The sequence below is a fragment of the Cebus imitator genome, unplaced genomic scaffold (genome assembly GCF_001604975.1).
Source record: "Cebus imitator isolate Cc_AM_T3 unplaced genomic scaffold, Cebus_imitator-1.0 Scaffold42, whole genome shotgun sequence".
Classification (NCBI taxonomy): Eukaryota; Metazoa; Chordata; class Mammalia; order Primates; family Cebidae; genus Cebus; species Cebus imitator.
The window spans coordinates 13,539,907-13,566,280 of record NW_016107357.1 but is presented as its reverse complement, the minus strand read 5'-3'; the positions used below and the strand labels follow the sequence as shown (position 1 = coordinate 13,566,280).

At 41.1% G+C, this 26,374-nt stretch overlaps 2 long non-coding RNA genes across 2 annotated transcripts; one reads left to right on the top strand and one right to left on the bottom strand.

The window, feature by feature from the left end:
* The first annotated feature begins 5,056 nt into the window (after nt 1-5,056).
* Nucleotides 5,057-14,626, top strand: LOC119470854. The gene is made up of 4 exons (XR_005199825.1): nt 5,057-5,145; nt 7,822-7,827; nt 11,703-11,901; nt 13,764-14,626. It is a non-coding gene; the product is annotated as an uncharacterized LOC119470854 (long non-coding RNA).
* A 7,927-nt stretch (nt 14,627-22,553) lies between these two features.
* On the bottom strand, nt 22,554-25,610 carry LOC119470853. Its single transcript, XR_005199824.1, has 2 exons — nt 25,395-25,610; nt 22,554-22,678 (listed from the first exon to the last, which is right to left on the bottom strand). It is a non-coding gene; the product is annotated as an uncharacterized LOC119470853 (long non-coding RNA).
* Nucleotides 25,611-26,374: the final 764 nt, after the last annotated feature.

The window sequence follows — 26,374 nt, the reverse complement described above, 5'->3', positions numbered from 1 at the left end:
GGAGTCCAGGAGAGAGCTAGACTGAAAACACAAGCCCAGGGATAGTCATTGAAGCCATAGGAACGAAGAACACCTATAGGAAACACAGATAGAAGCGGATGTCATACCCATGAAGTGTGGTCTATGCAATTAATTGCTAAAAAGAGCTCAGGTAAGATAAGGACTGAAATATACCCATTGGGATTAGTAACAGCAATGCCTTTGGTGACATTAGAAGTACAACCTTAAAAGTGGCCCAGTAGGCCAGGAGTGGTGGCTCACTTCTGTAATCCCAGCACTTTGGAAGGCTGAGGTGGGCAGATCATGAGGTCAGGAGCTCAAGACCAGCCTGGTCAATATGGTGACACCCCATCTCTACTAAACATACAAAAAATAGCCGGGCGTGGTGGCATGCACCTGTAGTCCCAGCTACTCAGGAGGCTGAGGCAGAAGAATCACTTGAAACTGGGAGGCAGAGGGAGGCTGCAGTGAGCCGAGATCACACCATTGTACTCCAGCCTGGAAAGAGAGCAAGACTCCATCTCAAAAAAAGAAAAAAAAAAAGGCCCAGTAGGTGCAGAATGCTTTATAGGATGCAGGAAGTAGCCCCAGGCAATGAAGATAGAGTGCAGACAATGCGCAGCAAGCATGATTATGAAGGAAAGGGGAGAGATAATGAGGCTGTCTAGTGAGGAAAGTGGAGTGATTGAAAAAAATTCTTTTTAAAGACAGATGTGTCTGGAACATATTTAAATACTGATAAAAATAGACTAGAACATTGAAAGAAATCGAATACGGCTATTTCAAATTTGGGACTACAAGAGCTATAAGGGAAGATGTTGGCCAGATTGAATTTTTTCACTTTAGAAAAAGTCAGTCTGATGATAATAGGTGGGATTTACTGTACCTACTATGTGCCGAGCACTGTACTGGGCATAGTATATCTCCTGTGATTTTATGTTTAAACAATGTTAGGAGGGAGGCATTGCTATCATTATTTTACAGATGAGAAAATGAAGATGTTATGTGTCTTTCTCAGCCAATAAGTAGTCAATTTTCAGTACAAATTCCAACCTTTCTCCAAATGCATATTCCTTACACAGCCCCACGTCTCAGCATATATTTGCTATTTGGTAGTAGAATCCTGGGTGAATGAGCATCGGAAAGCATGTTTTGATTGGTCTGGGAAATGAGGAGAGAATGCAAAGATCTGAAAGAAGCCTCTGTCAGGAATAAATCTTGGTAAAGGATGCTACGAAAGCTGGACCCAGGACAGGAGGATGTGAAGGACAAAGGGAGACAGGCAGGAGAATATGATGCTAGCAGAGGTCCCGAAGCATTGTGTAGGGGAATAAAGTCCAGTGAAGTAGGGAGGAGTAGAAAAGAAGAACCCACATCCTAGGCCAGCGTACAAGCACTCGTGAGTGGAGAGATCTGATTTTACACAGCTGGATAAAGGAAATGCCACTGATAGGCTGATGACAACCACCTTTCTCTACTGTACTCCCTATGTGCGCATCCAACCACTTATTTGAAATTTCTACTCTTGATTTCTCCCTGAACCTGTTCTTCCCCAATCCTCTCCATTTCAGTAAGTAATTCTACCTCCTATCCAGTTGTTCAAGCCTAGAAGTCATTCTTGACTCCTCATTTCTACTTATTCCATGTCATCATTATCTGTTGCTGTGTAGCAATATTACTAGAAACTTGGTGGCTTGAAGGATACTTCTGATATCAGTTTCTGTGGGCAGGAATACAGGCACAGCTTCCTCTGCTTCAGGGTCTCTCACAAGGCTACAATCAAGGTGTTGCCCAGACTGCAGTCTCATCTGAGGCTCAAGTGGGGAATAATCTAATTCTTCACGGTTGTTGGCAGGATTCAGCTCTTTGTGGGTTACTGGACTGAAGGCCTGAGGTCCTTACTGGCTGTCAGCCAGACATCATTCGTTGTCATAATGGCCTCTCCATATGGCAACTTGCTTCATCAATGCCAGCACGGGGGAGAGCTAGTAAAGAGTCTGCTATCAAAACAGATGCTTGGATCTTATGTACTGCATTCATGGAAGTGCCATGCGATCACTGTTTCTATATTCTGTTGGTTAGAAACAAGTCACAGGCTCACCCCGTATTCAAAAACAGGAAGCTTCACAAGGGCATGAATATCAGGGGATAAGGATAAACAGAAGTCATCTTAATATCTGTCCACCACACCCCATCACCCAGTTCATTGCTAACCGTAGTGAATGCTACTCCCAAAATACCCCTTGCACTTGTCCACACTCCTCCATTGCCAGTGCCACCATCACCAATACAGGGACCATCTCTCACTGGACAATTCTTTGGTCTCTTTGGTTTCATTCTTTCCTCTCTGAAGTCTATTCTACACATATAGATTACATAATTTCTCTTACATACTTTAAAAATCCTCCAAAAAGTTCCCACTGATGTCCAAATAAAGTTGAAACTGCAACAGGACCCTACATTTCCTGGCCTGCTGACCTCTGACTTAATCTGATTTCATATCCCACAACTCAGCATACTCAGACGTGCAGGCTGCTTATGGTTCTCCAACTCCTTGAGTTCATTCCCACTTTCCAGAATGTATGCTTCATGTTTTCTCTGCCTGAAATGTTCTTCCCCAAGGTCTTTTGCAAAGCTGTCCCTCCCTTGTCATTCAGTCCCAGCCCAAGTGACATGTCCTTGGAGACGCTTTCCCTGCTGGATTAGTCCATTTTCACACTGCTATAAAGAATACTGCACAAGACCAGGAAATTTATAAAGGAAAGAGGTTTAATTGACTCAAAGTCCCACATGGCTGGGGAGGCCTCAAGAAACTTACAGTCACCGCAGAAGGAGAAGCAGGCATGTCTTACATGGTGGCAAGCAAAAGGAGAGTCAGCAAAGGAGGAAATGGCCAAACACTTATAAAACTATCAGATCCTGTGAGAACTCTCACTATCATGAGAATGGCATGGGAGAAACTGCTCCTATGATCCAATCACCTCCTATCATGATCCTCCCTGAATACCTGGAGATTACAATTTAAGATGAGATTTGGGTGGGGACACAAAGCCAAACATTATCACCTGCCCAAAGAGAAAGGGAGGGACCAGGATGATTCCCAGGCAACATGCAAGCTATCTCTATCACATTGCCTCTTTTAATTTTATTAAAGCCCCTATCACTCACTGTAATTTTCTTGTTTACTAATTAATTGTTTTTTCTTTTATTTTAGTTTAAGTTCTGTGAGAGCAAAACCCCTGACTTTCTTATTTTCCACTATATATCCCCATCATCTGGAGTTAAGCTTCATATATAACAGGCACTGGGTAAACATTGCTGAATGAATGAGTGAATGAATGAATGAATGAATGAACAAATAATGAACTTAATTAATGAATCAAATTACACATTCTGGGTTATCTTTAGATGTCTACACAACATTAATAATTGTAAAACTGGGCTGGACATGGTGCCTCACTCCTGTAATCCCACCACTTTGGGAGGCTGAAGGTGAGAGGGTCACTTGAGGCCAGGAGTTCAAGAATAGCCTGAGAAGCATAGCGAGACTGACTCCATCTCTACTATATATATATATATATCCAGATGGCAGATGTGGTGGCACACTCCCATAGTCACAGCTACTTGGAAGGCTAAGATGAGAAGATCACTTGAGGCCAGGACTTCAAGAAGATCACTTGAGGCCAGGAGTTCAAAGCTGCAGTGAGCTATGATCACACTACTGCACTCCAGCCTGGGCAATAGAATGAGACCCTGTTTCTAAATAGATAAAAAATAAATTTAAAAACTGAAGTCCTTTTGTATGCCCTTATTTTATTGCCACTAAGATCCAGCCTAAGAAAATGTCCTCCACCATTTTATAGGAAGATTTTATTGGCCATTTATGGATCACCATTTACTTCCCATGCACCCTAAGACTTAATTTATAGCACAAAATTAACAAAATGCTTTCCTGGAACAAAATTGCCACTACAGAAGGCATTTTGTCAAGGTCTTAAGGGAGCCAAATTAACCCAGTGGACCAAAAGAGAGAGCATCTCCATCATGCCTGCAGGGACTGACAGAGAAGATAATCTCAGTGTTTCTCAGCCACAACTGCTCTGTGGCATCATAGCTTGTTTCTACTATGATGGCTCTTTCACAGGCATGAAATTTTCTGCAGGAAAATAAAGGGCTGCACCAAATGAAAACAAAACCAACTCACTGAGAAATAATAATGCCATGCGGGAGATATAGTGGAGTCCAAGAAAATTAAAAACATTCCAAGTTGCTGTTTTGTTCGTTCTATTTCTCGCTCTGACGAGGCCAAATGATTGATATCTATTAAACACTACTTTGTATTTCAGAGCTGATGTCTTACCCCTTTAGAATTTAAAAAAGAAAATTTAAGCATGATTATTGCCTATCAGTGTATATCAGTGTATATCGGTGTATATCGGTGTATATCAGTCTGCTCAAGGGTTTTTCTGAAGTGAATACATGTGTTTTGGCAGCTTTTATTAGGCGGAAAGAGCCACCTGCTCTAATTCTTCAGCTAGTGGGAAGGTTTGGCATTATCCTCTGTTACTCTTTAAACCAATACTCACAGGAGAATAACAGGAATATGAAACAAACAAAAGAAACGAACAAGGAGAAACATCTCTTCTATTGGTGTAGCCATCAAGGTCTAATCAGAAAGATAAAGCCCAGACAAAAGAGTTCAATGGTAAGAATTTAATTCAGGGAACTAGTTAGGAAGGTGCTGGAAGAGCTGAAACGGCCAAGAAGGGGCAGTGAAAGAAGCCATCAGCTCTCTGCCTCTCAGAGATTCAGCTGAGTGCCTTTCCCCACGCAACCTGATACATCAGATTAGCAGTAGCGGCAGGCTGTGACCACACAGGAAGAGCGGTGTTATGGGTCAAATCATATCCCCTCAAAAAGACATGTTGAAATTAGGTCATCACAAATGTAATTAGTTAAGTGAAAATTAGGTTAGACTGGAGTAGCGGGACCCTAATGTAATAGGACTAGTGTTCTTATAAAAAGAGAAGAGACATAGAGACAGACTTAGGGGCAAGACAGCCTTCTGATGACAGAGACTAGAACAACATAGCTGCAACCCAGGGAATGCCAGGGATTGTGGCCACCATCAGAAGCCTGCAAAAGGTGAGGAGAGATTCTATGCAGAGTCTCAGAGGGAACACGGCCCTGCTGACAACATAATTTTGAATTTCTAGCCTCTGGAGTTGTCTCTGTTGTTTTAAAATATCTAGTTGGTAGTACATTGTTAGAACAGCCCTGAGAATCTAATATGAAGAGTATGTTCAGAATCCAAGCCCAGGACCACCTGGGGAAGGTGGATTTATGAGGCGGCCAGGGCGGAGGCTAGAGTCATGGAGGGAGGGCCTAGCTGGTAGTATCTGGGAGTGCGGAGGAGATTGTCATTGCTGGAGAAGCCACCGAAGCAGGTGAGTGTCAGGGGAGGAAGGGAGAGGTGCCTTGGCTTGTCTCTCTCTCTCATGCTCCTAGCTCCTGCCAGTACCTCTCTGTTGCTGAATCCAGTTGGCACAAGAGTCTGCAAAATTGTTTTCAGGGGCAGGGTGAGGACTAAATCTGAGTAAAAAACGACAAAGCCTGTCACTCTAAGGGGCCCTGACGTTAGGCTGGCGTGTGCACTGAATGTTCTGTTCTCTGCAGCCAAGTCAGGAAGTACAGAATGTCGATTACTGCACATACCCTAAAAGTAGGATTGTTGAGGTTGTTTGAAGTGAAAAAGGTCCTCAACATAAAGGCAAAATATTACAAGCCACGATGGTTAATTATTAAAGGCATTTGTCCAGCGACCTGGAGTCAAGAAAACGGCCACAAATTGGATTTTGGTTAATTTAGATGTTTGGATTTGGGACAAAGAAGGTTCTATCATATTATTATAAAGAAGAATTAAAACAATGGTATTGGGTATTGTTATGAAGAAACGGAGGAAATTTAGGTCTGAAGACCTACAAAATTTGTTTTTTAAATAGAGAGAGAGAAACTCCTCCTTCACCCAGTAAAATCTACTGCCAAAATCAAGAGGGAAGTGAATAGGACGCTGGAGTGGTATTTATTTTGTGATTCTATGTGACTCCCCTGGACCTAATGTTCCACAGTAAAAGTTAAATCAGTATATACGCAGTGGTCATTTGCAGAAGGATTGGAAACACTTTGTGGATTTAAATAAATGAAGATACTTAAAACGAAAATCCTCATAGTTCTTTAAAGGAAGCAGCATTTGGTAATGAACTTGAGATAAAGTTTTCTTTCATATAAAACAAAATAAGATATGTGCATATATTTTTATATTTTAATATTCATAGATAATATTTTAAACTTTGTGATAAAATAAGTCATACAAATTTATTTGCCAGGACAAAACACTTCTTACAACACAAAATTTATGAAATTAGTCCTTGCATAGGTGACGGTAGGCATTGTCTTTAACCAATATCTTGTTTTGACTGCTAATTTTTTTTTAAAAAAAAGAGCACACAATCATTCATCAAAAATAACAGTCAGCAAAGGACTAATGTGATTGTTGCTTTCCAAAGTCTCAAATTAGCATAGAAACAGAAGGTAAGATATCACACCACTAAATAATTAATGTGGCCACAGCAAACACAAGAACTCACAAGGAGGCCTTTGAGGTGCGTGGGCTCATAGTACATTCATGGTCATTACACCTAACGTATAACTTTCTGACCTTGCTGATTGAAGTTATATATTTATAACTTATAAATATCATATTTATAAGTTATAAATACGATATTCTGTTGGGAAAGGTTGAGGTTTTTAAACAGATCCATCAATGTCATGTTCAAACCACAACAAACATGAATTGATAAACAAAACTGAAAGCCACAGCAAGGCCTCCAAAGAGCCCACATGCTCACATGCAAGTAATGCTCATTGCAGCCACTGCAACGGGGCGTGGCCTGGGGCACAGCAGGACACAAAGCTCCACTGCAGGGTGACATGCATCCCTCCACGCCTATATTGCTTAGTTGTAAAATAAGGGAAGGGAGAAAAAGACAATCCAAACTGGCAGTGGCACTCAGGAATGGAGTGTCAGAAATAGATTCTTGAGCGGAACCTTCAAATAGATCATGAATCAAAGAGGAGAGGAAAAGAAATGTGGGTTGCAAATACAAAATTAGCATAAACCAAGAGAACAGACTTTACGTATAGTGAGGAAGATAAGTATTTCTCTTGAATGCCCATAAAAGTGTCCCCTGGGAGTATGTACCATGGACACCTTCTTACCATGCCCCTGGAGGTTCCATACTAGGCAGCATGTTTTCATAGTAGCTGGGGATAGAGAGACTGAGGGCCTTGCCCCAAACAACCCAATACATCAGAGTAGAGCTAACATGAGCCTTCTCAGTCCCTGAGTTTTAAGGACTTTGATCACTTAATGGAGTCATGCTGCAGCTCTCAAAGATGAGGTCCAAACCTCATTCCTGCAGGTCCAAACCACATTACCAACTTCATAAGTAACGACAGTAAATTAGTCTGTCCAATGCAAAGAGACTACCTTTGCACAATGCCTATCCTCCGCAGGGTCCCTATATGACCATAGGAAGTCTTTATTGCTGAGAGATGGAAAGGAGAGATTTCACACAAAAATCAGAATGGGCAGAGCACTGCCTTTGTACATTACTTTAAAAACACCCTATTCCTAGTGTTTAATATTCAAATGACTTGCTACTTGTCTGTCCCCTGAGAAAATGTTTTAGTGAAAGCTAAATAAATGCTACTCTGGTGATTTTTATATAAAACACCGAATCCCAGTACCATCTCCTAAAGAACACAGTTGCGGAGGCAATTCACCTGGGTGTCATGCTCACCCTTTAACCAGAAGGCCAGCAACACGTTGTTTACGATTCCCAAAGGGAATAGAGCAAACATGGCTCTATACTAAAGGCAAAGTAATGAAATCTGATGACAAAACACCATCATAAAATAAAGGTAACATTAACCATTTATTAGGTTGTAGGTGAACTAAAGATTGAACGAAGGGGTGAATTTGCTCTGGGGGTTGGTAGAAGACAGGAATATTTATAGACTATTTAGAAGGGAATCTAGTGGTAAATGGCCACCGATTTTTCTGTGTACATCAGGGAGTTTCATTAGAAAAAGCTTTTGCGTTGATATTCTCCCACAGCTGTGGCCCGCAAGTGAGTCACAATTACTGATGCCAGGTTGACAAGAAGGCTGAAGTGAGTCCAAGTGCAGGAGTCTCACCTTCTTAGGAGGCTCCATCATCTCTACTGTGTAATCTGACCAACTATTTCACTTCAGTGTACTTTTTTTCACCATTAACACAAGCGTTTCATCTCTACACCCCTCTAAGAATGTTACTCTTAGAATGCTAAGAAAATCTTTGTAGTTATTTGAAAACAGAACAATGTAAACAAAAATAATTCTTTTCAGAGGGTTAAAGACCATTTAATCATACAAGGGTAAAGTATTCCAGGTGATTTAAAATACATCAACTTGACTGACTGTCCCAAGTGAGATATATCCTAATGGCAAAAAGAAACTCCAGAGAAATGTTAAACTGTATTTAATATTTATATTAAATACTACCTTTGCACAGTGCCTATGCCCCACAGGGTCCCTGTATGACCATAGCAAGTTTTTATTGCTGACAGTTAGAAACGAGAGATTTCACACAAAAATCAGGATGGGCAGAGCACTGCCTTTGTATATTATTTTTTAAAAAACCCTATTGAGCATCATTTTTCTGAAACAAAGTTTTGTAAGGTAAAACAAGTAATTATGTTAACTTTGCCAGAACCAATAATTTCAGGATAAGTGATAAGAGTCAGAAATATAAAATCAAAAAGTAAAATTTCTCTGACTTCTATCTCAGTTGGCAACATCACTATGCTCATAGGTATTTTTTTTTCTTTTAAAGTTTCATGTATTTCATAGCCTGTCCACTGAAATGGGCAAAGGAGCAATGAGCAGTCCTAGTGCTCAAACTGAGATCTTGAAACATCGTTTCGCAAGTAAAGTCTCTGGAGAAATGACTGTTTCAGATCTGGTTCAGGAAATAGACAAGAGGAGCTAGAGCTTATCATACCAGATAACAAGAGAGATCTTTTAAAGATCACTAGGGTCATGTCAAAAGGGTTTAGAAGCCAAATTGAAGAGGCACACTCCCTCATTGAAGATGGGACAGTTATGTTCTCAAAAAGGATAATAACTGCAAAGAATTTTCAGGCATTTAATATCATATCATTCATGAGTTCAGAATGATACTTAAAAAAATAAAGAGCCACCACTGGTCTTTGGTCACGTTTAGCAGATATTAGGGAACTAGCTATTCTAAAAACCAGAAAACAGGCATCTATTCTGCTTTTCCTTTACAAACTATGCTTAGGGATTATAATATAGCTCATGAAGAAAAGTCTTTCTTCATAGCAGCACTCCAGCTACTAAATGAAGAAGGATTTATATAATGACATCATTTCAGAGTTCCTGGTAAAATAATGGATGTAGCCAATGATCATCAATGACTGCTAAAGCTGTTAGATGAGAAACTGATGGGGAACTTTAAAATGATGGAAAGACTAACAAGATTTGACCCAGCAATCAATCTTAACATCCCATAAACGGAGATGATCAGACATTATGTGCCTCCTGATGAAAGTACATAACTATGAGTCATTCCTGCCAAAAAATTGAAATTTAATCTGATAAATCTTCCAGATCCCATTGCCAGCTTTTAAGCAAACAGAATATGTTAAATGACACCATGAAGATGCAATTAATAAAATTTATAGGAAAAATGACCTGGTTTCTTTAATCTCTTCAACAAACACATAGAAAAGAAAAAGAGAGGGGAAATCTATAGGTTAGAAGAAACAAGAGGGGCCTGGGGTGGTGACTCATTCCTGTAATCCCAGCACTTTGGGAGGCTGAGGTGGGTGGATTGCTTGAGCCCAGGGGCTCAAGACCAATCTGGGCAACATGACAAAACCCCTTCTCTACAAAAAAATACAAAATTAGCCAGGCATGGTGGCATGCGCTTGCGGTTCCAGCTACTTGGGGGCCTGAGGCAGGAGGATTGCTTGATCCCAGGAGGTCTAGGCTGCAGTGAGACAAGATCACACCACTGCACTCCAGCCTGGGTGACAGAGTGACACCATGTCAGAAAAAGAAAGAAAGAAAGGAAGGAAAGAAGGAAGGAAGGAAGGAAGGAAGGGAGGGAGGGAGGGAGGGAGGAAGGAAGGAAGGAAGGAAGGAAGGGAGAGAGAAAAGAAAGAAACTGAAGTTATATCAACCAAATGCAATGTGTATCTATTGATCCTGATTCAAATAAACCAACTGCTGTGAAACACTTTCAGATAATCTTAGAAATTTGAATAGACTGAATATTTTGTATTAAAAATTATTAATAATTTTATGTGTGATATTTATGTTTTGATCATGTTTTAAAAGAGCCCTTGGCCAGGCATGGTGGCTTACTCCTGTAATCCCAGCACTTTGGGAGGCCAAGGTGGGTGGATCACCTGAGGTCAGGAGTTCAAGACCAGCCTGAGCAACATAGTGAAACTCTTTCTCTGCTAAAAAGACAAACTTAGCTGGGTGTGATGGCACCTGTAGTCCAAGATACTCAGGAGGCTGAGGCAGGAGAATGGCTTGAACCTGGGAGGCAAAGGTTGCAGTGAGCTGAGATTGTGTCTGCACTCCAGCTTGGGCGACAGAGCAAGACTCTGTTTCAAAATAAATAAATAAAAGCCCCTAACTTGCAGAAATACATACATTCGGATGAAATGATGTGCTGTCAGGAATTTTCTGGAAAAGAACCGAGTTTGGGAGAGAAACAATGGAACATTGGAGAGGGTGCTTGTGCAACAATATCAACCACAAGTTAATAATTACTGAACTAAGTAACAAATACATGAGAGTTTATTACAGTAGTCTCTACTTTTGTATGTGCTTAATAATTTTCTAGCGAAGCGTTGAAAATACAAAAGCTCTAAGAGCCAACGTTATCCAAATGCTTACATTTTGTTTCTGTATTACCAAAAGTTAAAATTATATGTGCATTACTCTGCTCCAATTTCTGTCCCATTGCCTGATCATCTTATTTATTCTACATATTATCCAAGAAAATTTGATAATACCTCCTTGCCCTCTTTAATGATTAAAAGTAGAATTGAGGTCTCGGTGGATCTTAGTGCAGCCACAGATTGGACCCTAAAGGGAAAGATAGGTTGGTATTGCCTTCAATTTGTGAATATAGCTCTTTAAATAAGCAGGAGCTTAAAATAACTTGCATTTGGGGATCATGCTCAGTGAATATGAAAGGATGAAACAACAATTCTTAAGCTGCTACGGCTGGGGTGGGGAGGGGTATCCTAGCATAACATAGCAAGTGTCATAACATCAATGACTTCCACTATGTGGTACAGGAGAATTTTTAGGTCTTTCTCAAGCTGAAGGACGCCCTTTTTCTACTACTCTCCTTACAGAACAGAACTTCAGTCAAAATTCTGCAGTTTGGGGGAATTCCCAGCACCCTGAGGGGACTTCCCATTTTGTCCCCTCCCTTGCTTTCCCCTGCCTTGCCTTCACAGGGTTGTGGTCAAGTTTAAATGTCATTGTGTTTAGAAAGGACTTGACACAGATTAAGGGTGGTTACAATAAATATATTCTGTCGACTTAAAAAAAAGGTGACCTGTGATGTCTTCCCACTACTCCCAGGTTGAGAGAGAGAGAATGAAGACCCATTGCTGTACAGGAACTAACTGAATGCTTTGAAGGTCCTGCAAGGCCAATGTGGCTGGAATGCAGACACAATGCCAGGAGGAACAGGAGATGTGGCTGACGAGAGAGGGAGGAGTCGGATCTCATGGGAACTGTCACCTGCAGGTAGGAGGTTTAGGCTTCATACTACATGCGATAAGAAGCCATTGTTGGCGTTTTAAGCTGGCAAGTGCAGTGGCTAGATTTGCCTTTTTAAAAGTTCACTCTGGGCCAGGTGCGGTGGCTCAAGCCTGTAATCTCAGCACTTTGAGAGGCTGAGGCGGGTGGATCATGAGGTCAGAAGTTCAAGACCAGCCTGGCCAAGATGGTGAAACCCCATCTCTACTAAAAATACAAAAATTAGCCTGGTGCTTATAGTCCCAGCTACCTGGGAGGCTGAGATAGGAGAATCACTTGAACCCAGGAGGTGGAGGTTTCACCAGCTGAGATCCCACCATTGCATTCCAGCCTGAGTGACAGAGTGAGACTCTGTCTCAAAATAAATAAATAAATAATAAAAATAAAAATTAAAGTTCACTCTGGCTGCATGAAGCAAAAAGGATCAGAGAGGGACAAGCATGGAATCATGTCAGAAAGGTAATCATCTTACCAGGCACAATGGTAATCTGGTGGAGGTGGTGGAAATAGAGAGAAATAGGCAGGCAGAGACACAATTTGGAGGTAGAATAGACAGGACTTGTTGATGTATTGGTTAAGAAAGATCAGGGAGAGAAATTTCAAGGGTAACTCCCAGATTTTTTTTTTTATGATCAACTGGAAGAAGAGATGCATATATAACTAAACGAAGAACAGAAGAAAAGAAAAATCTCCTATTTGTGACAGGAGATCAAGAGTAAAGTTTTAAGCATAGTTTGAGATGCTGATTAAGCTATCCAAGTGACATCCCAGTGATGATGAATAGAGGTTAGAATGCACATTCGGAGTTAAGACATGTCATCAGGCATTTAGGCTGGAGGCAGTAGCTCACACCTGTAATCTCAGCATTTTGGGAAGCCGAGATGGGCAGATCACATGACGTTAGGAGTTGAAGACCAGCCTGACCAACATGGCCAAATCCCAACTCTACTAAAGATATAATTAGCCGACAGTGGTGGTACATGGCTGTAATCCCAGCTACTCAGGAGGCTGAGGCAGGAGGATCGCTTGGACCCTATTGCAGTGAGCCAAGGTCATACCATTGCACTCCAGCCTGGGCAACAAACAAGACTCCAAAAAAAAAAAAAAAAAAAAAAAAAGGAGGAGAGAAAGAAACATTATCAGGCATTTGCATAAGGTGGAAAGGTGATAGCCCCTAATTCTGATCAGAGCAGGAAGTATTAAAAGATTAAGTGAGGTCATAGGGAGAGAGGCAACTGAAGTTAGAAGCCACCTGAACTGATAAGTCCCATCATATTGAGGGTCTTAGGCTGTGGCCCTCCAAGTCCCAGCCACACTAGCACATAGAATGCTCCCCTAGTGAGTTCCATCATTCCGCAAATACAGGAAACCTTCTCAGCTTTCCAAGGAAACTTTCCTAGGATAGAAGCTTTCCTAGAATCCTGCAAGTATGATTCTGAGCCTTGAAGACAGGGCTGGCCCAGGGGAAGCCCAGGATTGGGACAGAGTTGACTAAGATCTTAGGATAGTGTCCAAGGACCAGATAACTTTGTTTGCCTTTCTTAAGGAGGCCTCTTATTAAGGTAATTATTGTGAAAAGTAGGAAATGATTTGTGGTACTGCCCAGTAAACCTCAAATATTGCTGGAAATCATTAATCATATCAAGGTAGGGGCATGCCATACCCTCTTCAGAAGTGCAAGTGCCTTCTTCAGCAGGCAGAGATGTTACCCAGAAATTTTGCATTGACACTCTCAGATAAATATTTTTTAGGTCTGGGTTTGGAGTTAAAGCCACAAACATCATCAGAGTCTCATGGGTTGCCAGAATGAGAAAAGTAGTCCAACTAAACATCTGTTTTCAATCTTTTAGTGCTGCAGACCTCTTTGAACACATCATGAGCACTGGATTCTCGCCTCTGAAAAATAAAAATCACATATAGAAAAATTCAGGCAGTTTTTAGGAGTTTGAAGAATCCCTGCTCGTCGTGGACCCATTTGGGGTTGGATTCCTGACCATGTCTCGGATTCAGAAGTCATATAAGATGCAGGTTAGCAAACTTTGGAAAACGAACGAGGCGTTTTGAGGACAAACAGTGTCTTCCATATATCATCTTCTGGAATAGCTCAGATCTGGATGAGGTCACAGGACTTTCCATTCATGGGGATCTCTTCCTGGGGCTCAGAGATCATTGAGAGAGGGCAATCATCGTGGATGTGTCCAAGTGAAGGTAGTTTGGAAAGAAAGTTAACCTTTTTTTTCCTTTACTAAAAATCTTAAGGTCCCCATTAGCAGGCAGGAAGAAAGAGGACAGGTGAGCTCCCTGGTATCGATGTATTTACAGAGAACCTAGGCATCAGCCATGCATACAGAGGACACTCATTTGGCCGGAATTCGGGCTTTGACTTTAATTAAATTCCCTTGCTCCCAATAAGACCTCTCTTAATCTGAAAACAATTTGTATCATTGATGTACCTGCCAAGACCTCATTGCAAAGGAGCAGGAGGGACCTAGGAAATGTTGCTGGCAAAATCCAGAGTGACTCTAAAGGGGCAATGGCTTCCTTTGGATGCTCATGTGCTGGGCATAGCAATTGAAAAGAGTCGTGAACACTTAGGAGTAAACCAAGATGCAAAGTTCACATTCGAGGGAAGAAGGATGCAGTGTGGAAGAAAGGAAGGCAGATGCTGCAGCCCTGCCTACAAACAAGGAGGGAGCCATTCAGAGCCCCAAGCCTACTTTATGAGACAGAGGAATCAAGTTTTATTTCCTTCTCACCAAGAGACACTGGAAAGCTGTGATCTTACACAGGTGGGAAAAGTGAGAGGAAAATAAGCTCTTCCTAACAGTAAGGTCTGAGAGCCTTTCACAGACAGTGTTGGTGCTATAAGAATGACCCTTGATGGTTAAGCCTTTGCAGTCTTTATTCCATGCTGTTCTAGGTAAATCTGCACACAACTTTTTCTGTGTATTTTCCAAAAAAGGAAAGTTTTATAAAGGCTCAAGTTATTTACAAATATTGTGTATATTCTTGTTGTTTCCCAGTTCTTTAAGAACCATACAGTCCAGGCGCAGTGGCTCATGCCTGTAATCCCAACACTTTGGGAGGCCGAGGCAGGCGGGTCACGAGGTCAGGAGATCGAGACTATCCGGGCTTCCACAGTGAAACCCCGGCTCTACTAAAAATACAAAAAATTAGCCAGGTGTGGTGGCATTCGCCTGTAGTCCCAGCTACTCGGGAGGCTGAGGCAGGAGAATTGCTTGAACCTGGGAGGCAGAAGTTGCAGTGAGCGGAGATCGTGCAATTGCACTCCAGCCCGGGTGACAGAGTATTACCTGAATTTTCACCAGCCAACACGAATGTGCTCACCTTCCCTTGGGTGAGACCACATAGGCACAACATGCAGCTCAGGGTAAGTTCTTTGAACTTTTAGAGAGCAAATTAATTAATTAATTAGTTTTTTGAGATTGAGCCTTGCTCTGTTGCCTAGACCGGAGTGCACTGGTGCTCTCTTGGCTCACTGCAACCTCCACTTCCTCCCGGGTTCAAGTGATCTTCCTGTCCCAGCCTCCCAAGTAGCTGGAATTACTGGCATTTGCCACTACATCTAGCTAATTTTTGTGTTTTTAGTAGAGACGGGGTTTTATCATGTTGGCTAGGCTGGTCCCGAACTCCTGATCTCACCATCCGCCTGCCTTGGCCTCCCAAAGTGCTGGGATTACAGGCATGAGCCACTGCATCTGGTCAAAGAGCTACTTAATTTAAAAAATAGTTTATAAGTTCTTTAATAGAAGAGGAAATGGAAACTCAGCCCCAAGGGGAAATGGGAAAGCTTAACTTCCCTAGGCAAGTCCAGTTTTGCGTGGTTTCTGTGGTACAGGTGAGTAGCTATCACACAATTTGATCTTATGAGTAAAACGGATGCAGGAAGACTTTTGTTCACCCTGTTTTATTAGCGAAAGGAATCCAAAGCTTCTTTTTTATGTTAAACACCTTAACGACATAATGAAGATAGCCCTCTCTCCTCTTGCCTGAGGGAAGTTAGGAAGACATTCCTTAAGGAATCCATTTAGGGCTTTGGAGACAGGAAAGCTAGCAGGATATGGTAAGAGCGGAAGCATCAGCTACAGTAGGTAATGCCTGAGGTTCTTGAAACTGATGGAAAAAAGGTTTCCTGTACAAAAACCAAGCATCATTTTATTTTAATGCTCAATGAGACCCCTTCCTGAGAAAAACAGCCAAGTCTGTGATACTTGAAGAAAGTACTTACTCTGAGGCCGGCCGTGAATTGTACTCGCGGAAGGCCTGGGGGAGTAGGTGAGAAGTAGGGGGTGCTGCCAGCCCAAATGCTTTGTCATTTAGAACTGCCCAGGGAGCAGTTATAAAACACATACCTGCAAATTACAAGGGGATGCCATGGGCTCACAGGTGGAGCAAGACGTGCAGCGACATCAGTCCTCAGTGTCCCTCTTCTTGGAATGCTCCCATGTGGAACCCCTGTGTCACTTTGGACGAACCTCTTTCTGAAGTGCCTGGGGAGCTCTATCTCTAAGCCCCCTTCCTCGGTACTTGCCCCTCCCCCCGCTCTCCATACTGATGATTCATCTTAAGAACTGGACATACTGAAAGGCAAGACCAATTGAGCTTTTGGGTGGGAGAGAACAGGACTTAAGTGCTCTGCTAATCTGGGATCACATTCTTCACTACAAGTCTGAAAGCTAATTGACAGCCCTAAGGCTCTCTTTTAGCAGCTTAGAAGGGGAAGCACACCAAGAGGCCTCACAACTGTGTTGTGGAATCACTGTTTTCAGTGAGGGAGAGAAAACGGAGAATTTTTAAAGCATTCTCCGCAGAGAATAGAAGTTTTCTGCCTGGAGCGGTGGCTCATGCCTGTAATCCCAGCACTTTGGGAGGCTAAGGCTGGCGGATCACAAGGTCAGGAAATTGAGACCATCCTAGCTAACACTGAAACCCAGTCTCTGCTGAAAATACAAATAATTAGCCGGGCGTGGTGTTGCGCGACTGTAATCCCAGCTACTCCGGGGGCTGAGGCAGGAGAATCACTTGAATCTGGGAGGCGCAGGTTGAAATGAGCCGAGATCGCGTCACTGCACTCCAGCCCGTGCAACAGGGCGAGACTCCGTTTCAAAAAAAAAAAAAAAAAAAGTTTTCATTAGTTCTTTCCCAAGACAAAATCCAAAGTTTGTTTAAAGCTTGCTGTTTCGTACACGCATTCCGGAGAGCAACTTGGAGTGTCTACTACATACTAGGCATTGCACTAGGTGCAGCAATACAGGGGTGATGGGGCCGAATAAGGCAACTTGAGTGGCCCCTAGGCGTTCTGCAGAGGTAGTTAACCTGCAGTTGGACAGGGCTCCTCTTTCCTTCTCTTCCCTCAAACCCTTGGCTTTTTTGAAACTAATGGTCAAGGATGGAGGAAGGCAGGGGACGGCTTTGTTCTGGTTTGCCCTTAAGTCCCAGTTCCTATGGGAGCCGTCCTAAGCCATCTTGATGGGAAACCACTCCTCAGAGCATGTTTGTTATGAGGTATGTTAACATCTGCTCCAAAGGGTGGGTGACCTTAAGGGAATGCAAGTGACGGAATCTTGCAGGCCCCAGGCTGTGCTTGATTATCTGAGCTACCTTTCCATTCCGAGGCCCACGTGGTCATTGATTACCTTTCCCCATCCTGCCTGATACAGGGTCTGTCTTCATTTCATTTCTCTCAGCTGTCTTAGATACCCTGTTACTATCCCACAAGGCCTTATTCCTCTGACCCACTACCAGTCAGTCAGCTGGGAACAGGACCGGCTGCATGGAAGAAAGGGAAAGATAAATTTAGAGAATGGCTGATTTCTTCAAAACTCATCCAAGTTCTTTTTGATTTCTTAAAAGGATTGCAGCAAACCTGTAATCCCAGCACTTTGGGAGGCCAAGGCGGGCAGATCACGAGGTCAGGAGTTCGAGACCAGCCTGACCAACATGGTGAAAACCCGTTTCTACTAAAAATACAAAACTTAGCCGGGTGTGGTGGTACATGCCTGTAATCCCAGCTACTCAGGAGGCTGAGGCAGGAGAATAGATTCAACCTGGGAGGTGAAGGTTGCAGTGAGCCAAGATCATGCCACTTCACTCCAGTGTAGGTGACAGAGTGAGACTCCATCTAAAAAAAAAAAAAAAAAAAGGATTTCAGCAAATGCATACATTTGTTTTAAGCATTTTTTTTAAATCTTCTTTTGCCAGTCAGTAGGTCATCTTATGATCTCCTGATGACATAGGCAAGAAATTAGAAAATTACCATTTTCAATTCAGACATGAAATGGGAAAAACAGAGAATGCAAGAATTTGCACCTTCACCTCATTAGTGTTTGCTAGTTCATATATTTCAAAGCCATTATAGGGTATGTGTGGATTTCAAGACATGTATGAGACAGTCTCTGATCTCTGATTATTATTTTTATTTACTTTGTTAAATATTTTGAAATGAAAATACAGTAATTTCAAAAATAGGATGGGAAATAATCAAAAATCACACCCCACAAGCTCTGCAATTTCCAATTTAGCATAATGCCTGCCAGTCTGTGCATTATTCTATATTTTGTTTTTTGCTAGTAGAGAATTTAAATATCCTTTTACATATATAACAAACATCTTTTCTGTGTGGCTTTTCTGTGTGTTGCTGGTTCATACCCTTTGCTCACTTTTCTGTTGAGTTGTATGTCTTTTTCATTTGCTTATACTTTATATTTTCCTAAATAAAGTTTTAAAGTGTCATGTAAATGCATCTATTTTTCTTTAACAGCTCCTGGACTTCCTGCTTTGATTAAGAAGGTACACCCAAGTTGACATGTGGTCCTTTAGATTTTGTAGAATTACATCATCCTTGCAATGCATGAATAGATCCAAATTGACCATAGTGTATTAATCTTTGGAAACAATATTAAATATATTTGCTATATTTTTGTTGATAATTTTTGTATCTGCAGTCATATATAATATTGGCTGAGATTTCTAAAATATTGGTTGATGTTTTTAAAAATAATGTAATCAGAATTGATATTAAACAATAGCTAAATAAGTTTGATCATGAGGTGGGGGGGATTTCCATCTTTTTAGGTAGCTTGGAGTTGATAGTTTAAAGAATAATGAAATCATCTGGACTTTAAAGTTTACATGAAACTCGGTTTTGAAATTATCAGAATGTGGAATCTTTTCAATACCTTCTGAAACCTTCTGCTCTGTACCTTTTCCACTTTATCTTGGGTCAATTATAGCAACTTGTATTCCATTAGAAGTCAAGTGTTTCCTCTAGAATTTCAAACTTGTTATAGAGAGATGATGTAACTCCTTAATGTAGTATCTATTATACTACATATTGTATGTACGATCCTGTATATTAGATATTATACATTGTATATCGTAGTTTAAAACATTTCTTCTGCACGGCTGTGTCTCCTTTCCTATTACAATCATGCATAGCTTGGACTCTTTTCTTTCAATCTGTAAGTTTTTTTAATACCAAAACTCATAAAGTTTTGTATTGCCATTTTTACAGAACTAGCTCTTGAATTTATCTATATTTCTATTTTGGGTTATGATCTTAAAATTATTATTTTCACTTTTGTCTTTACTAATTACCTCTTCCTATTTTCTTTTGGTTTGTTTATTATTTCTCTAGGTTTCTATGATACAGACTAATTTTCATTATATATATTTTTAAGGCACAGTCTCTGTCACCCAGCCTGGAGTGCAGTGGCGTGATCTTGGCTCAGTGCAACCTCCACCTCTCCGGTTCAAGCGATTCTCCTGCCATAGCCTCCCAAGTAGCCAGGATTACAGGTATGCACCACCATGCCCAACTACTTTTTGCATTTTTAGTAGAGACAGGGTTTCGCCATGTTGGCCAGGCTGGTCACAAACTCCTGACCTGAGGTAAGCAACCTGCCTCGGCCTCCCAAAGGCGCCGGGAATACAGGTGCAAGCCTCTGTGCCAAGCCGAATTTTCATTAATTTTAATCTTTCTCTTTTAATAAAAGCATTTAAGTTTCTACATTGTCCTCTGAGGATGTGATGCGAGGCTTCAGTTTTGATTGCCTCTTTGTTCCAAAGTTTGTCTAAGGATGTATTTCATAATTTCTAAGTGTTAACTTTATCACTTTTTATTATTTACCCTGACTCTATACTCTATTGAATGAAGATAGAAATAAACTCTCCTTTCTTTGTTCTATCAGCCTAGAAAATAATTTTTATTATCTGTTTGAGATATATTATAGATTCATAAATTTCTTTATGTTTTTAATTTTTGTCTGTTACTTATGACTATGAAAGTGTTATATTAAAATCTCCCAGTAGTATTGCACTAGTACACAGTTCTTTTATTCCTAATAAGTTTTGCCTCATATCTTCAGCTGCTATTTTTTTGTGTACACAGAGGTTTATGAGTTATTGTCATTGTCTGGGTTGGCTAAGAAGGAGACACTGTGATAGAAATGAATAGGGAAGAATTTTATTAGGAGAAATGCCTAAGAAATAAATTGGATAGAGTTGGGAGAGGCTGGGAGAGCTGTCAGACCATAATGAAGTCTGACCCTGAGAAGAGGAGAGAGACAAGAAAAATAGAGCTGAAGTGTTTTCAGCTGCTGTGGAGTCTAACTGTTCAGCTCTGTTGAGCCAAAGTTGGCTGTCCGAGAGTCTTGTGTCTTCCAGGAATGGGCCAAACTTGTTACACTATTGCTTTTGTTCATTGCCTGAGAACAGCCTCTGGGAAACCTGGCCCACCATGAATGGGGTGACAGATTTAGAGGGCAGTGCTTGGTGCCCACTGTCAATGATGCTCCCTGTATTTGGAAGTCAGGTAGGTGTATTCTTTTTTTTTTTTTTTTTGAAATGGAGTCTTGCTCTGTTGCCCAGGCTGGAGTGCAGTGGTGTGATCTTGGCTCACTGCAACCATCATCTGCTGGGTTCAAACCATTCTCCTGCCTCAGTCTCCTGAGTGGCTGGACTATAGACGCACACCACCATGCCTGCTAATTTTTTGTATTTTTAGAAAGACAGGGTTTCACCATGTTGGCCATGCTGATCTCAAACTCCTGACCTCGTGGTCCAACCTCCTTGGCCTCCCAAAGTGCTGGGATTACAGGTGTGAGCCACTGTGCCCAGCTAGGTAGATGTATTCTAATGATAATCACTTTCATGCACCTTCCTCAAAAATAAACACATTCAACTTTTATTAACTGATTATTTTAGCATTTTCCAAATTTACTAATGATAGAGTGTTTTTTTCTACAGAATTCATGGAGCACATCCTGAGAAGCGCTTTTCTAGTTGCACATCTGTAGGCATTGCCCGTGGTCATGTCTAAAACGTTTTACTAATGATATCTATGACAACAGAGAAAGCAACTGTGTCGAATTTGCAGCTGATACAGAGCAAAAGAGAAAACAAATTCAGTAGATTTCCAGAAGTCTATCTATGCAGTTATGTTCTAGTTCTAAAAGGCTCTTTGAAAAGCCTTTCATAAATCCAAAGTAAGATACCTTGTTTTTAGTCTGTAGCCTCTAGTTACATTCCTACCAAAATGGGCATGAGTCATGACTTTGAAGGGTTAAAACCAGGCATGCATTTTCCTGATGTTTGTTCTGTAAGCATCTGAGGTTTTTGAGGCAGTTAATCCCCACCCGATCCTCTGAGGATCTCTGAAACTACTTTCTGAGATGCAATCAATCCCACATATGTTTGTCCTGCAATCCCACGTTTGTCTCTTCTTACTTTGATTTTGTGCCGTTTCGAATGACCACGAACCCATTCAACCATACACAGCTTGAGACAGAAGTTTCCTTGGCAGTAGCATCACCTTGTTCTGTCTTCAAGTTCTCTAACTCTTGGCGTTAGACTACTTAGTCTAATAAACTAAAGCCTGAAAATTCTACCTCATCTAATAATCAGGTTGATCTTTCAACCACATACATCTATTTTCTTCGTCTTGCCTATTATTGTCAATCACATAGACTTTTTTGTTCATTCACTGTTTATCCTTGAGAATCATTCCTACTGTCAAATGACTCATCTCAGCGGCGTATGTGGTATCTGTCATTTCCTTACCACTTTCAATTTTTACAAGTCACTTCCTTTGTTTTCGTTGCAATCGTAAGTCTCTAGGTATGAACACTTTCAGTATTTTCTCAGTAGTACTTTTCAAATAATATGCCTTTAATAATGTCCTTAGAACAGCTCAGTAATAAGCACAGACCAATAAAGAGTGTGACAGCTGGCCGGGAGCAGTGGCTCATGCCTGTAATCCTAGCACTTTGGGAGGCCTAGGTGGGCAAATCACCTGAGGTCAGGAGTTCAAGACCAGCTTGTCCACCATGATAAAACCCCAACTCTACTAAAATAGGAAAAGCAGCTAGGTGTGGTGGCGCGTGCCTGTAATCCCAGCTACTCAAGCAAAACAATCACTTGAATCTGGGCGGCAAATGTTGCAGTGAGCCAGGATCATGCCACTGCACTCCAGCCTGGGCAACAAGAGTAAGACTCCATCTCAAAAAAAAAAAAAAAAAAAAAAAAAAAAAAAAAGACTGACAGCTGAGTATGCAGACCACTGATGTCAGCTGTTGGTGGTAGTGGGACCTGAAATAATTTGCTCTGAAGGAAAGCTTTGTTTATATCTACCAATGTTTATTGGTGGAAAACTCATAAAGAAAGATGATTCTATATTAATCTATATACTAGAGATGGTTTATAAGTAATACCACATATGGCTTTCTGGTCCTACTGGCGACAGATCCTTTAAATACAAATAGGGAAAAAATGGTAGTTAATGACTTCAGATACCAAACCAATTCACCTTAAAGTCTCCTTTAAATTAAACCAGCTTTGATCTACCAGTCCTGGCTCATTGGTCACCTGGGTTTTATTCCTAATTTGATTCAGATAGCTTTAGCTTTTATCTGAAAGATACCAGTCTTCCACTGATAATCTGGCATTGACACATGCAATTCCTGGCTTCATCCTTGTGTACAAATAATAAGCCCTAACCTTAATCAAGTTGGTGATGTCTTTCCCTGAGATCCCAAGTGTCCTTTGAGTAAAAAGCTAGAATTACACTAATTGATAATAAACTGCATCTGGACACCAGGCTCTTCCAGGCTCTGCATTTGGTTGGATGGCTCTTAGTTGTTTCCTTGAGTTTCTTTCCTTTCCTTCTTCTTCTCTTTTTATTTATTTATTTATTTTTTTAAGACAGAGTTTCACTTTGTTGCCCTGGTTACAGTGCCCTGCAGTGGTGTGGTTCAGGTATAATTCACTGCAACTTTGAACTCCTGGGCTCAAGCAGTCTTCCCATCTCAGCATCCTAAGCAGCTGGGACAACAGGTGAGCACCACTATGCCTTGCTAATTTTTTAATTTTTTGTAGAGACAGGGTCTCACTGTGTTTTCCAGGCTGATTTCAAACCCGTGATCTCAAGCAACCCTCCTGCCTCAGGCTCCCAGAGTGCTGTAATTTCAGACATGAGCCACCATACCTGGCCTGGCATCCCCTCTTTTACCACTGCTGGGATCACTTGGCTCCCATCTATTGGCCTAGACCTACCTTAGTCCCTGTGATAATCTTGATGTTAGACAGGATACAAGCATGTCCCTCCAGCCCACAACATTCCCATACCGTGGGGCTCGGCATCTATCCCTCCCTGCTGCTCTTTGACCTTGTGTACCAGTCTGATAACAGGACTGGAGTCCTATTGCTGTCGCTCCATCTATGCCTTTTACCACCTCTGTGACTAAACAGAGACAATGTAATGTCAAGAGAACCAGACTGGCTCAAAGGACACAATCAACAGAGTGAAAAAACTATGGAATGGGAGAAAATATTTGTGAATATTGTGGGATTGTGGGATCTTATTCCATAAGAGCTTAATATCCAGAAAATATAGCTAAAACTCAATAACAAAAAAGCAAACAAATCCCATTAAAAACAGGCAAAGGACTTAAATAGAGATTTCTCCAAAGAAGAAATGCAAGTGGCCAATAAGCACATAAAAAATGCTCAACATCACTAATCATTAGAGAAATGCCAATGAAAACCATCTTTCACCCATTAGAATGGTTACCATCAAAAAAAGATAAAATAAAAAATGTTGGCAAGGATGTGGAGAAATTGGAACCCTTGTACTCTGTTGGTGGGAATGTAAAACAGTGTAGCTGCTGTGGAAACAATACAGCAGTTCCTCGAAAAGTTAAAAATAGAATTAGCACATGATACAGCAATTCAACTTCAGGTATATGCTGAAAAGAATTGAAAGGAGGAATTTGAAGAGATACTTGTACACTCATGTTCATGGCAGCATTATTCACAGTAGCTAAAAGGTAAAAACATCCCAAGCGTTGGGTGAATAGATAAGCAAAATGTAGTATATACATCCGATAGAAAATTATTCAGTGGTAAAACAGAAGAAAAATTTTACGCATGCTACAACATAGATGAACCTTATAGAAATATACTAGTGAAATGAGCCACTCACAAAAATGAAAAACACTGTATGATTCCACTTATAGGAAATATCTAGAATGGGGGACTTCATAGAGACAGAAAATAGAATGGTAGTTGCCGGGAGCTGAGGGGAGGAGGGAAAGGGAAGTTGTTTGATTAATGTAGTTTCAGTGTGGCAGTATGAAAAGAGTTCTGGAGATTGATTGTACAACAATGTCAATGTACTCAACACTACTAAAATATACACTTAAAAATAGTTAAGATAGGGCTGGACATCTTAACTTAGAACAGCTCAGTAATAAGCTCACACGTGTAATCTCAGCACTTTGGGAGGCTGAGATGGACTGATTGCCTAAGGTCAGGAGTTCGAGACCAGTCTGGTCAACATGATGAAATTCTGTCTCTACTAAAAATACAAAAAAAAAAAAAAAATTAGCCAGGCATGGTGGTGTGCACCTGTAATCTCAGCTACTTGGGAGGCTGAGACAGGGGAATTGCTTAAACCAGGAAGGTGGAGGTTGCAGTGAGCCAAGATAGCACCACTGCACTCCAGCCTGGGTGACAGAGCAAAACTCCATCTCAAAAAAAAAAAAAAAAAAAGTTAAGAAGGTATATTTATGTTATGTATATTTTACCAAAAAAATTTTTTTAAGAATGAGTACAATAGAGGTCCTGAATGGATGTCCCAACTCTGATCTTACTATGTATATCACTAAATTCTTTGGAATTCAGCTCTCTCAGTCTATCACTAGAAGCCTAATTATTCTTATTTACATCCCAGGACCACAGAGAATTCAATGAGATCATCCATAGAAAATTACCTTGTAAACAATGCAGAATTCTTCTGTAAATGTAGATATCAAAAATAAAGTATACAACTAGGAATGTTTTAGTTGTCTCTAAGAAGACAATTAGGAGATAAATTTGAGAGAAATTTGTAGAGTTAAAAGAATCCCAGGAACCCGAAGTACAGCAGGGACAATTCAAGTGAAAGCATTTTATTGAGAACTTACCATACACCAGGCACATCCTAGGCACAGAAAACAAGAATAGTCTCTCTTCGTTTGCTGAGCATAATACAATCACAGAATTTTTTTAAAAGCTATAAAACACTGCATTGAGGAGGGAACACAGAAGACTATGAGAGAGCACGGACTTCCTGAATGAGGCGGGCTTCTCAGAGGAAATGGCATCTAACCTGAAGTCTGAAGGCTGAGGTTATCACAAGGCTGAGAGGAAGAGAAAATCAAAACATAGATAATCACTCATAAGACACAAAATGTGTATACAAGAGAATGAACAAGAAATAGTAGAAATATTAGAAAGGTTGAGAAAATTTCGCCAGACCAAGAGGACGGGAAAATGTGTTCTAGGAAGATGAAACAACCCCGAGAAGCTGTGATGGTAAACGGAAAGCCTGATATGTTCGAGGAGCTGAAGAAATTTCTCTACCAAGCTTAGGAGAGGAAAAGCTAAGAGTTAACAGGAACCAGCTCGCACCTGGACCTTTAAGCTATATAAAGTTAACATTTAACCCAAAGTGCAATACAGTGCCACCAAAGAATGTTAAGAGGGCAATGCTATCATCAGAATTTCGTTTTGTGAAGATCATTCGGTTTGTAAGGTGGAAGAGTGTATTGGAGTAGGTAGGGGAGGAGAAGTCCAGGCACAGAAATGTCATACGGAAGGTTGTTACGGTAATCCAGACCTGTGATGATGGAGGGAAAATAGCATATACATTCAAGCCAGATTTAGGTACGAGAATGGATAGGACCTGGTGGTATATTAGACGTAGAGTAAGAAGGAGAGATAGCGGTCAAAGTGATGGCTTGGGCAACTGTGAACATGGCATTACCACTTTTGGAGAAAAGGAACACAGAGCAAGCAACGTGTTCAGTTTAGGATGTTTTGAGTGTGAAATGACTGAGGACCAAGCAAATAGGATGCCCAGGTCAGGTGAATGCACTGGGTTAAGATGATTGGGATAGGCCGG